Here is a 12,195-nt window from a genome sequence, read left to right as displayed (position 1 = left end):
TGTACAGTATATATTACATACATATTTGAAACGTTCTGTTAACTATATTGCTTTTCATTCAGTCTAATTTGCTTTATCTTTTTAGTTATTTTTTTAGTTATGTTATTTAGTTTAACCAATTATTGTTTTCAAAAAATCAGTGGATGTCTATGACACGTTTGTTCATATTATGTGTATAACTGATTTATTGATATACTCACAATCTGAATTAATATCTCTAGACGACTCTGTTGGTTGTTTTGTTTTTAACTTTCAAATAAAATGGAATTCAAAGTAAAATTCTTATATAACTAACCTTGCCTTTTAGTTGCTTTTTGTATTTGTTTTTTTTGCTTGAGGTTAATTGTTCAAGATTTGCTATGCATCCAGCTATGAGGGACTTTGGAAAAGGTAGAAAGTGCTAAAGCATGGGTTTGCTTTTTCTCCATTACTGTGAAAGTGAGTTAGAGCAGCTGCTAGAAAAGTTTTAGTATGACATCCTGGGAGTCAGGCTGCACAGTGGTACAGCTTGTAGCACTGTTGCCTTGCAGGAAGAAGGTTTCTTTCTGCATGGAGTTTGCATGTTCTTCCAATGCATGCTTAGGTACTCCAGCTTCAAAACATGACTGTTATGTTAATTGGCTTCTCTAAATTGTCCTTCAGTGTGAGTATGTGTGTGCTTGGTTGTATGTTTCCATGATGCATAATGGTGACTAGTTCAAGGCGTACCCTGCCTCTCAGCCATAGACTGCTGCCGATAGACACCTGCTCCATCGCGACCCTGACCGAATATGCTGGAAAAAATGGATTGATGTACCTGAGAGTCCAGGGATGAAGTCAGAAAAACTTCTCATGAAAACAACTTTGCAGAAAAAATCTAATTCTTTTAACGAGATTGAGCTTCAGAGTTCAGTTGGTAAAGTTGTGAAAAACCTATAGAATCATGAAAAAAAGATGCAAGGCTATGAGTGCTGCAAAGCCAGGATAGAAAAGTCAATAGAATTTACCATTGTTAGGAAGTGTTTGGAGACCGATGGGAGAGAAATAAACTGAATCAATTTTCCATGACAGAATTTGGTGGATACTTTATCTTGGTGCTATTAAAGTAGAGTGCTAGAAACATTTTACTACAACTTAGTAAAGTCAACAAAAGAGCTTTAGGAAGAAAATTAAGATGCTGCTTCATCTGTCTCTGTTTGCTTAAGTGTATAAGTAGAAGACTGAAAGAGGTGCTTTAGCTAATCATGTTTAAAATGTCACATGTTGAGGTACGGCATACGTTTCAACACTATGAAATAAAATTGAAAACGCCGCTGCAACAATCCGAATCGGCAGCTTCAATTTTCATCCTTGTGGAACAAGTTGTCACTGATTGGCTGTCCTGGTGCTCAGCCTGACGTTTTCATTTTCCTCCTCTACCTGCTTCCACTCATTGATATGCCGTTGCCCGTCTTTGAGAGTGCACGTGTGTGCCAGCATGGGCGTGTGTACACGGTGTTTTGTGTTCGCTCCCATAAACACAGAACACTCATTTCTCAGTGCTCTGCGCCTGAGGCAGAATAATAACAGGATGCTCTCAAAGGGAAAACCTCTCTCTCTTCTTTTTCCCCCTCAATGAAAGCTCCTAGCACCGCTTCCCGCCCCTCTGTCTTGGCCTAACAGTGAGCAGTGAGTGTGAGCACTTGGAGGTGGAACAGGCAGGTTATCCCTCTCTGTGGTTGGCCAGACCTTAGGGGAGTTCAACATCCCCATTTCTTTGCTTTTGTGCTTATCTCTTGGCCTTCAGTGTGAAAAAGGATGCCGTTCCCTTAAAGCAGATACATTTTCCCATCCTTCATTATGAGAGAAAAATCTGATTACATATAGAAGGTTGATGAGGGCTATTTGGACCAAAATGCTGTGATCAAATCAATATTTGAGCATTGAGTAAAACTGCGTATGTGATTTCTTTGTCTGGTTTTGTTGATTTTTGAATAGGAAAATGTAATTTCACAGCTGACTCTGTTCTACATGAAAACAATCTGGGAAAGAAATGTAAAGAAAACGAGACGGAAGGTGAAGGTTTTCACAATGCAGCTGTGATAGAAATACAACTGTGCCTGTAGGGGGAACATCGGGTTGACGCACCTGCATTAAAAACAGGGAGTCACCAAAGCCTAGACCCCTTAGGGATGAGGCCAGGAACACCAAACGAACAGAAACACACAAACCCACACAGCCAGTGTGAGTTTAGTTACTGCCGTCTAAACAAACAGCCAGTACTCTCACATATTTTCTCATCTCAATCCCCCATCAGCACAAAGGATATCTGATTGGGCCAACCCGGAACCCCTCTCAGAGCAATAACACACAGAGCTATATCACAGTTCCCTCAATCAAACCAGCACAGATAAAGCTGCTGATAAAGTTTCCCAAACCGCCGTCGTCATCACATTTATGCCGTCATAGAAAATGTGTATCAGGGACAAAAACATGAAATAAAAATACATTTTCCTTCAACACTTGTCCAATACACGCATGAGTGCCCACTCCTATTTTGTTTTTGGGAACAAGAGGACAAAGAAGCTTTAGTCCACTGCTGCATTAAGCTTAGATAAGATTACAACAAGGTAATTGGAGCAGCAAAAACAACATTTTTTGCACACAATGTCCTTTTTATGTGGTGAGGGAAGAAGAAAAGCAGCCTTTGAAATGATGTTCCAAAATAGCTGAAAGAGGATGATGTGCTTTAATTCAACATGATGGGGACATGTCCAATTAGGTAGCTATGGAAACACTCCACCTTCCCTACCTCTTTTCACTTTGTTACTTTCCTCTCCAGTACCCCCCCCCCACCATCCACAAATGCGCCCTCCATGGCGGTGCCCGTTCAGCTTCTACGTCATTTGCAGGAGTAATTGTTCTGCGGTCAATTTCCCGATAGAGCAGCCAGGGCGCGGCGCTTCTACTCGGGTCCCTGGAGTCCACAGGTCGATGGAGACCTGTCTGTCAGCTGAGGTAAACAACAGGGGGAGAAATGTGGGGTTTTGTATGGATGTCTGATATTACTTGACAAAGTTTTAAAGGGTCATTCACAAAAAGTAAGAAGGTACACAAGCTCATATTTAAGTTCTAATGTGTACACAGAGCTCTTTACCTAGTTGAGCTTTACTTTTAGACATCCCCCTATAATATATAGATCTATGATGAGTCTTCTAAATGTAGTCAGTCCTCTCCATTCTGGGTTTTGCAGAGCGACACACAGCTCTCCACAGTATTAACTGTTCCATGGATTTTATCTCTCAGTTTGTAAATTTCATTTCTTTTTTTATAATTAAGTAAACTTTCCTCTGAGAAGGAGCGCTCATTCAAATTGTGTATAATTGATTGCACCCTTGCTGCTTCCATATGATTTGTGAGGGAAAAGGCACAACTAAGGGCTGCTAATCAAATGCAGTTGATGAACAGATCATCAGTGGGTGAAACAACCTCTACCAAAGCATGAGGTTCCGGTGATTGCTGGTCTGAGGCACACAGACGTGTGTAATAACAGAAGATTTTCCACAAAGAAAAACGTCAACAATATCCTTGGAGAAGCAATTATTGATGGCCACTTATTTGCAAATCTCTATCCAAGCATTTAGACACCTGGATTAACAAAGACGAAAACTTTTTGAGTTGTTACTGTTACTTTATTACTGGATAATACTTTTTATATATTTAACAGCATGTGATGCTGTCATGCTGGATGTTTTTTTTATTCTTCTATCAATCACATTGCAGGCTATGATTGTATGGTGAAAAGTTTAAATAAAAATATGTTGGCAAAAAAGGTGAAAACATTTAGAGGAACCAGTAAAAGGGGGTGTCCCAGTTCTCTGTGAAGAGCTTAAACAAGCTGCAAAAAATCAAGAGAGGCATCTCTGACTCTCCAGCTCTCTTAGAGCATTCTACATTTCAAAGTTTCCAAAACTAAAAGGGGAAAAACATTAAAAACATGTTTTTCTGGAAGGGTTGCCAATAAAATTCCCTTTCCATAAAAAAAAGCCTGACTGTACAATTCGGGTTTGCAAAGTTGCATCAAAATAAACCACCGTACTTCTGAAATATGTCTTTTGAAAAGATAATTTGAAAGTAGGTTTGGCAAAACTCCACAAATCATGTCAGCATAAACAGATGCCAAGCATGGTAGAGGAAGGGTGATGAGCTGGGATGCATAGGAAAACAAGGAAAACTTAGCAAAAGATTATGAAAATTCTTACATTTACAGGAAATTTAAGTTTCAAGTTTTAAAAAAAAGGGAGTTATATTATGCAAAATTATACCACATCTACAATTTTTATAATAGCAGATTTAGAATAGTTTTTAAAAGCAGGTTTTCTGGTTTTAAAATCTAACAAATGAAGAAATCCTGCTGAAGAAGTTGAGGGAGCCTCAGCTATGAGAAAACTGATGCCACACTTATGACTCTGAGCAAATTAACTTCTAACAAGAATCCATTGATGTTCATTTTTTTAGTCTCACATTCTCAGGTTCTAACAATTCCCTTTATGTAGAGCTTTATTCAAAAGTTGAAGAAACTTTAGCTATTCTCGCAAATAAAAAGATTACAGTGCAGAGGTGCAAAGTAGATAAAAATAGGTTTATCAGCCAACTAAAAACAGAATTATTCACTTATGCAGGAAAAGTGCTGGAAGCAACTAGCAAAGTGTGCTGCTGTAGTAGAAAAGTTTTATAGAAAGGTAGAAAATCTCTTCGTTCCATAAGGCAAAGAAAATCAACTAAAGAAGGTAAAATCTGAAACCAAATCAGCATTTGGTTTTGGGAAGTTTCCAAATCTATCAAAAACTTTTAAAGAAAATCCTTAAAAACCTATCATTGATTGGCATAACACTGTATCGGAATGCCAGTGACCTTCTCACACCTTGAATTTCCCAAATGTCATCTTCCTTTAGTGTGAAAACCACAGACTAAATTCCTTTTACCTTCTTTGGACTGACGTTCACACATAAATTCCACAGGCTGATATCTCCAAACCTTGACATTTTGGTGATTTGGCTGCACTCTAAGTATTGAGAAATGAGACTTCATAAGTCGCTTACAGCCTGAGGAGGTGCTCAGTTTTGGACAACGCTGCCGTACACATGCCAATCAGGTCTGTGGTATTAAAGACAAAGGAAGACTTAGACAAAGTAAGCTGCAGGGTCGCTTCATGCATCCACTGAGTTGTTGGGGGGACTATTTTTGGCACAAGTAATACTTTTCACAGGAGATAGGAAGTCAGTCTTGATAAGTGTTTGTGAAACCCATTTGCAGTCTATGCGGGAGATGTTCCATACAGCGGGAAACACACACACACACACACACACACAGGCGTACAGTCACAGTAGTTGCACACAGCTGTATTTGTGTCAGTCGATAAGATAGTGCTGAGAGACTGCGAGAGACAGTAAGATGGAGGGAGGGAGGAAGATGAAGAGAGAGATTAAAGATAGAGAGAAATAGAGGCAGGCAGAGGGATGTTGGAGAGGCGCTCCCCACCGGCTCACTAAAATCATTGCCGGCCCAATTTCACAGGAAGCACTAAACCCGTCCATTATCTCCCGGCTCGTTGGCTGTCAGACGCCAGCTCGTCCACGCCCTGACAGATGATGGTCAAACCGTCTGTCTCTGCGACTGTCTAACAGATAAAAGCACCCTTTCCCCACCCACCCCCACTTCGGGTGCTTAGACGTGTTTGAAGCAACCCCCTGATTGGTTACATAATTCATGCAGTGCGTACCTGTGCCCTCAGGGTCTGGATGGCTGATAGGAGGTAAGCTGAGGTTGTCACTGTCTCGATCTGTCTCTGTGCGTTTATGCATATAACAGATTTTTATCTTTTTTTTTCTTTTGCAAGCTGTACTAAACCCAAAGTGGCATTTAGTTTTTTTTTTTTTTTTTCATTTTTTTAATTGAGGCAAGCAATCAGAGATATGCACTTGAGAGTTCTTTACATGGCCAGTTTTTTTACTCTTCTCACTAAAACTAACCTTGGCCAAGTTCATTTATCACCGATAGGAGGTGAAGGTTTAGTTTGCAGGATAAAACTGGAAGCAATGACGGAAATAATTAACCAAGTCAACTCTTATGCATTCTCAAGTGTGCATTATGTTATGAGTTCACCCAGCGAAAACCACCCCGAAGAATTTAGTTTTCCTGTAAAAACAACAATATGAAAAACATCTCAATGTTTAAGAGTAAAACGAACAGTGGGAATTCAAATATCTGAATTTAAAAGGATATTTCACCCATAAAACTGGACTTTATAGTTTCAGCAACATAGTCCATTTTTCCAAAATGTCCAAAAATCCAAATACTAAAACTAATATTTTAATAGATAATTGATGAAGATATAATTTCACATTTAGATATTTCAACAATCAGATCACATATTTTTAGTTAATTTCAGCAAAATAATATTATGTGGATTAAACTGTGGTTTGTAATTCAACACCTGATACTAACTAATCCAAAATCCTTTTATTTATGCAGATGGAACTTTCTTGCAAACTATATCTGCTGGTATTTTGGCTTCACAGAAAGCATGTGTGGCTCAGTGATAGACATCCTGCAATCTGAAAGTTGCAGGTTTGATCCTATCAGTGTTAATGTACCCTATAGCAAGGCACTTAAATCCAAGTTCCCCACCTATCTGTTTATGAATGCGGCCCTTTAACAGAGATTGATTGGGTGAAACTGGCATCAGGGTGGTCAGTATGACTGAAAAAGCTCTATAATAATGATATAAAAATATAATAAGACAATAAACTAGCATTTTTTATGGCCGTTTTTTCCTGATAGTTGGTTTAGTCTTCTTCACTGTTTCCCTGCTGACACATAGAGACTTTCTCTGAAGCTGGGGTTGCTCTAATGTGAAGTGCCTCAAACAAGCTTATAGATTTATAGAGTGATAGCTTGTGCTTACTCTTGAGAGAGGAGGTGTAGTCGCAGTTTTTCCAAAAAACAGTCTTACTGGTATCATCATGGTTAACAATTCCTTAATGTCTCTCATTCAGAGCAGTTACTAATCAACACAGATAAAGCCGTTTGATTTTATTAGTATTACTATTATTTAATTTATTATTACTTATCACTAGTGAATGTGGTAATTTCAACCCAATCAAGGCTGTTTTCTTTAACATTTCTGACTAAATGTTTAGTATCTATGTCGGCGGGTTAACCTCCACTCTCGTATCTTTATAAAGTTTACTACCAGCATTGCCTCTTTGGTCAACGCTACTTTTCGTTATTTTTGTCATTACCCAATCTGTACCATCAGCTCATTTGTTCATGTGCAAGCAGATACTGTATCTATCCAGGTCACTATAAATAATGTAGTTACAGTACTGAAAGTGCTCGTTTTGATCCTTAAATCATCAAAGAATGCTATATCTTATAAAATAATTTAAGGACTTTACTGAGAATTACTTGCGTTTTGCATTCTCCGCATTAAATGCTTATCTGATGTCATCAGACACCCTCAGCTTAGTATGGTAAAACAGGATTACACTGTGTTATTCTATACACCATTAAAATACAACAAAAGGCAAACATAAAGCTGAACATTACTGCATTGATGCATAAATCCAACGCTGTTAAAAAAAAAAGCTGCCAAAAGTAGAGTAGGATCCCATTTCTGGGACAGATCGGGCACAGACTAGTGATATGGAGTAACAGAAAGAAAGGATGAACAATTACCGTCTCAGAAAATAAATTAGTAACCTTTTAGACATTGTAGTTTTGCATTCTCAATAAAATTACAGAGAGAAAAAATGAATTTCGTTCTTTTTATAAAGTCAAAGTTAGGGTGACCTAGATGTACACTGTGTGCAGAATTATTAGGCAAGTTGTATTTTTGAGGATTATTTTTATTATTGCGCCACTATTGTGTTCTCATTCAATCCAAAAGACTTCTTAATATCAAAGTTTCATATTTTTTGAAGTTGATGCGTTTCTTTTTTTGGCCATTTTATGAGGATGTCTGTGTGTGCAGGTACTTATTACTGTGCAGAATTATTAGGCAACGTAATAAAAAAACAAATATATACCCATCTCACTTGTTTATTTTTGTCAGGTAAACCATATTAACTTAAAATTCAGAAATAAACATTTGCAACATTCAAAAACAAAAAACAAATCAGTGACCATTATAGCCACCTTTCTTCATCATGACGCTCAAAAGCCTTGCATCCATAGATTCAGTCAGTGTCTTTATCTGTTTGCGATCCACATTGCGTGCAGCAGCCACCACAGCCTCCCAGACTGTGTTCAGAGAGGTGGACTGTTTTCCCTCCCTGTAGATCTCACATTTCATTAAGGACCACAGGTTCTCCAGGGGGTTCAGATCAGCTGAAAAAGGGGACCATGTCATTATTTTTCCTCCTTTTAAACTTTTTCTGGCCAGCCACGCTGTGGTGTATTTTGATGCGTGTGACGGAGCATTGTCCTGCATGAATATCATGTTTTTCTTGAAGGATGGCAACTTCTTCTTGTACCATTGTTTGAAGAAGGTGTCTTCCAGAAACTGGCAGTAGGTCTGGGAGTCGATCTTGACTCCATCATCAACCCGAAAAGGTCCCACAAGCTCATCTTTAATGATACCAGCCCATACCAGTACCCCACCTCCACCTTGCTGGCATCTGAGTCGATAAGGAACTTGCTGCCCTTTACTGATCCAGCCTGGTGCCCTTCCATCTGGACCATCAAGACTCACTCTCATTTCGTCAGACCAAACACCTGGGAGAAATCAGTCTTCAGATATTTCATGGCCCAATCTTGACGTTTTGTCTTGTTCAAATGTGGCCTTTCTTCAGCTTTCCATACCTTGGAAAGTTGAGTATTGAGCACCTTGTGCTTCTCGGCACTCCAGACTTGTTGCAGCTCTGAAATATGGCAGAACTGGTGGCTAATGGCTTCTTGGCAGCTTCACGCTTGATCCTTCTCAATTCATGGGGAGTTACTTTGCGTCTTCTTTTTTCAACACGCTTCTTGCACCCCTGTTGGCTATTTGCCAAGAACCGCTTAATTGTGCGATGATCCCTCTTCAAAAGCTTGGCAATTGCTGCACCCTTCTAAAAGACATCTGACAATTTTTGACCTTTCAGAGTCTGTCAAATCTCTTTTCTGATCCATTTTGCCAAAGGAAAGGAAGTTGCCAAATAATTAAGCACACCTTATATATGGTGTTGATGTCATTAGGCCACAGCCCTTCTCATTACAGAGATTCACACAGCCTGATTTACTTAATTGGTAGTTGGCTTTCAAGCCTATACAGCTTGGACTAGGACAACATGTATGAAAAGGATGATGTGGTCGAAATATTCACACACAGTGTATTTCTAGTTGCACATGTGCAAATGAATTACATGCTCGTACATGCTTTAAAAAATATCTCTATATAATATAATGGTTTCACAACAATCCATTTTAATCATGGCAGTGGTCTTTTCAGGATGTTCTTAAGTAAAAAGCGCATGGTTCTGGCTTCAGGGCAGCCTCTATATCGACCGAACAGCTCATTTTTGTTTTTATTTTCCCGCTTTATTCACAGACACAACTTTAAAGGTGAGTGTATATGCATGTCACACTTTTTATTTTGATTTGTAAAACAAGTTCAAAATCACGTATCACATTCCTCCCACGTCACAATTATGCGTGAAAAAATCGAGGTCTCTGGTGGTAATGTTCAAAGTGTATGTATGATTTAACATGCAGCTGTAAACAACACAGCATAAAGCTTGCTTCTGACCAACGGTAATGAACCACATCTGAGCATTTCAGTGTTTCTGTAATAAGGAGGTTATATGTTTATTTCTCTAAGGAAGGATCAGTCACTCACTCTTTCAATAGATTTATGGCCTTTTTGTTAGCTTGGTTCTGCAAGAACTTGCTGTCTGCAAAGGAACTTATCTTGGGTAACAAATATCCAAGCACATAATGCCTCATAAACCCTCAATAATCTTCTTATTGGTCCATCACATAGAATGTTTGGTGGAGTGATGTTTTATTCATGCCTGAGTATACAGATAGATTGATTCTCAGAATTTGTTCAAATCCATAACAATCACTTATGTGCAACATCTTTGGAGTATAAAGTAGTCAGTCATGGTGGAAAAGTGTACACATGGATAAAATCTTTGCTTTGGAAAGACATCTGGCAAACCTGAAAATCACAGCGAGGTGTACACTGTTTTTCCAGCTGCCTCGGACTTATGGGAGCTAGATTAGAGTATTTCTTGTGGCTCTGCATCCTTTAAAGGTCCCCCGAGGCTCAGGCTGTAATGCTGTTGCCGCTTTGGCCAATAACATGTCAGGAGCTGTGGTCGGACTCACCTATCATTTTGCAATGGTCTTTTCATTACATAGCTAGTGCAATAATGTGGACGGAGAAAAAAATGATGGAAAACACAGAAGAATTACGATGATACAGGGAAAAAGAAAAGACAAATGGAAAAGGTTCATGAACTGATCTGTAAGGGTTCTAAGTGGCTATGGTTATTATTTACACCTTTGAAAGGAAGAATTTGATCAACATAAGGTCTCAGAGCATTTACACATCACTTCACTTTTGCATGAGGAGAATTACTTCATTAGCATGACGCCACATTGAGAGCTCCTCTCAAAGCACAAAAATGATTCAATCTGTCAGTCATATGGAACGTACATACTCTGAGATGCCTTGGCTCAGCTGTGATGGGTTTATGTTGCCGGCTGCTCAAGTCAAGTATATGATACGGAACGGGACGTGTTCAAGTGGAGAAAGTCAGGGGAACGCTGTTGCTAAGCAACCGTAATTGAGGGACAGAGAGCCTGTGTTACGCGCTAATGTGAAAGTTAACATGTGAATGAGTCAAGGCGTGCATAAGAAATAAAATGACTGACTAAGACTGTTGCACTGTGCACCATTTCCTTGTTTAGGACATTTTACTTTACAAGAACATTGAGCGAAGGAAAAATATTAACTAGGAGGAATAGAAAAACAGTGCTCTAAAGATTACTATCCTTACTTCAAATATTTTTCAAGTTGAGGCTGACACATGGTTGGATTTGGGGATTTAAAATTCAAAAAAAGCATGAAATAGTTACTGTTGTAAACTGAGACAAATTTAGCATCTTGTACTATTCATAAGCAGAGATGGTACCATTAAAACACCCGCCCTCATATTTATTTCTGAATACTGCAGATTCTTAACTTAATTATATCATTTTGTAAAAGCTTATACAATTTTAATTTTTCCTAGAATATATTGAGCCTTCCTATTTTCTGTTGGAATTTTGCAGGCTGAATGAAATCCTGCAGAAATGTCTCAGGATATCAGACAACAGAACCTTCTTCTGAATGTTTTCTAAAGTCTGATTTGCTCCATTTTCATCTAGGCACTGCCTGGTCTAGGCCAAGTTAAAAATCAACTGATTGTGATCATCAGCCAGTTTCTATTTCTAACCTTTGTACTTTGAGACATTATTTTAAACACAGCTTGCATTTCCATAATATCTTGAGTACCTTAGCTTATCGGGGTACTTGAGAGAACCCATATCATGTAGTGAACTTTTTTAACTGTTCTGTTATTCATCAAATCATGCCCAAAGAGTTATTTTGCTTGATTCATGCAAGCCTCAGAAATCCCTGTTAACTCTGCTCTCTAAGTAGAAGCTCCTTCTTGACCTCCTCAACCACACCTTTGCTGCCCACTAAACAGCAGCCTCAATGATCTCCGATCATTGAGGTGAGAAGGAGCACAATCATTTCTGCTTTACTGTCTAATCTGCACAGTGACAGCAACTGTTATTTGTTTTACCTGTAGATAAAGTCCACGCTGCCATAAAGTTTTTTTGGCTGTGAGGGGTCTCAGACTCATTCATTCCTCCTAGGACAGAGCCTAATCAACCGAAGTAGTTGGTTTTTGATTTTTGGGAGCAGACCAGAGACCCTTAAGCTCTTGTTTTTGACGGTCACTTTACTGATGACTGCAAGGTGAGCCTCTGCCTAAAACGCATTAGATTGTCTGGGAGATCAGTTGTTAAAACTCCTACGTACAATATAAACCACCCAGTGAAGAGGCCAGAGCCTTAAGTAAATAAAACTGCTTGAATAGAAAATGTCATGTCAAGTTGGTGAATTATAAATCTGTTCTCCTCGTTGTGCATTGTTTGTCAATTTCCATAATAGCACCTATGGATGTGAACAACTTGACA

General features: G+C 38.8%; 1 protein-coding gene across 4 annotated transcripts in view; it reads right to left on the bottom strand.

Annotated features, from left to right (window-relative positions):
- The window catches only part of klhl29 (kelch like family member 29), a 350,083-nt gene that overhangs the window by 11,586 nt on the left and 326,302 nt on the right, over window positions 1-12,195 (bottom strand). The gene's annotated exons all lie outside the window — the stretch shown is intronic.

The sequence above is a fragment of the Cyprinodon variegatus genome, unplaced genomic scaffold, assembly GCF_000732505.1.
Source record: "Cyprinodon variegatus isolate N-32 unplaced genomic scaffold, C_variegatus-1.0 Scaffold25, whole genome shotgun sequence".
NCBI classification, from domain to species: Eukaryota; Metazoa; Chordata; class Actinopteri; order Cyprinodontiformes; family Cyprinodontidae; genus Cyprinodon; species Cyprinodon variegatus.
The sequence above is the reverse complement of the archived record's forward strand: the minus strand, read 5'-3'. Positions and strand labels throughout refer to the sequence as shown.